General features: G+C 55.3%; 1 protein-coding gene across 1 annotated transcript in view; it reads right to left on the reverse strand.

Annotated features, from left to right (window-relative positions):
- Window positions 1-1,552, reverse strand: part of NOTCH3 (notch receptor 3) — a 43,999-nt gene that overhangs the window by 39,099 nt on the left and 3,348 nt on the right.

Consider the following 1,552-nt stretch of genomic DNA (forward strand, 5'->3'; position numbering starts at 1 on the left):
GGGGTGGGGGTGGGGTGGGCTGGGCTGGGGATCAGAGAAAGGGATAACAGTTGCACAAGAAAGAGCACAGCCTGAGTCATAGTGAGTGTACTGAGTCTATAGACCCTAGGGCAGGTGCACTCCGGTGTCCATCAACCCAGGAGGAAATCCAAGCCCCTGGGCCCTGCTTTCAGAGCCTTCAGACTGGCCTTACCCTCTGCAGCCCTTCCCCTCTCATCATCATACTGCTTCACTGTCCCTCCTCACCCAGCAGGCCTGTGCTCTCGTGGCCTTTGTCCAGGTTCTTCCTTCTGTGGGGACACCCAGCTAGTTACAAGGACCCTTGTGCTTCCTCCCCAAGCAGGAACTCACAGCGAGTGTTCTCTTCAAAAATGTATTTTCTTGGGGCGCCTGGGTGGCTCGGTGTTAAGCGTCCGACTTCGGATCGTGACCTCACGACCTCACAGTTTGTGGGGTCAAGCCTTGCGCTGGGCTCTCTGCTGTCAGCACAGAGCCCCCTGAAGATTCTGTCCCCCTCTCTCTCTGTCCCTCCCATGCATGTGCTCTCTCTCTCTATCAAAAATAAACATTAAGAAAAACATTTTAAATGTACGTTCTTTCAGTTATAGGGAATGCTCTGCTATTTCCCACAATGCCTCCCCTTTGCCCATGCTGGTCCCTCTTTCTTCCAACCCCCCATCCCTGTGCCTGGTGAACTCCTTTTACTCTTCAAGGTTTCAGCTCTCTGTCCCCCAGGCAGAGCCCCCCTGGGCTTTCCCACACCCTCCTGCTTTCTGTATCAGTCTCATCCACAAGGGGCTGGGGTATCTATGCCCTGCTCTGTATCTCCCCCTAGACTGGGAGCTTCCCAGGAACCAGGCATCACACAGCATGATCTGGGGACAGAGAGGGTGACATGGAAGGGTTTGGTGACTCAGGAATTGGCTGAAGGAGTTAGGATGCCCAATCCAGAAGGGCTACCACAGGGGGGCCAGACCACTATCTTCAGTACCATTCTAGAACTCTGGGGGTCCAGAAAAGGGTTTAAGGTCCAAGGGCAAAGGTAGGGGCTTCGGGAGGTGGGCTAGCTGCTCCCCTGAGCCCTCTGAGAAAGGACGTTTTTCTGGAATGGATGTCCTAAGAGGTACTGAGCTGCCCATCAGAAGGAGCAACCAAGGAATCTGGACCCACATTTTGCTAGGCAGAAAGTCTAGAGTCTGTGACTCTGCTGCTCCGGTGGCCTCTGGTTCCATAGCAAACAGAGAAGGAAAGGGGGCAATACTAGTGAAAACATAGGCTGAGGCCAGCATGGGTGGAGTGGACACAAAAGACAGACACCTTTACGGAGTCCCTTCAGGGTGTCAATCCCATGTCAAGTCCCCATGACTCAGCAAGTAGAATGTGGAGTCCTGGCTCCAGGATCCCGCTGCCCTCCAGCCACAGTGGCAGAATCAGCCCAAGGTGTCCGGACTCGTGGGGGACAGGATCGTCTGAAGCCACCATTCCCACAGCCTTGCAGTGGGCTGCCACGCAGTTCCCAGTGTGGTGGGCCTGGGGCGGGGGTGGGGTGGGG

Source organism: Crocuta crocuta, unplaced genomic scaffold (assembly GCF_008692635.1).
Source record: "Crocuta crocuta isolate KB4526 unplaced genomic scaffold, BGI_CrCroc_1.0 scaffold755, whole genome shotgun sequence".
In the NCBI taxonomy this organism is placed as follows: domain Eukaryota; kingdom Metazoa; phylum Chordata; class Mammalia; order Carnivora; family Hyaenidae; genus Crocuta; species Crocuta crocuta.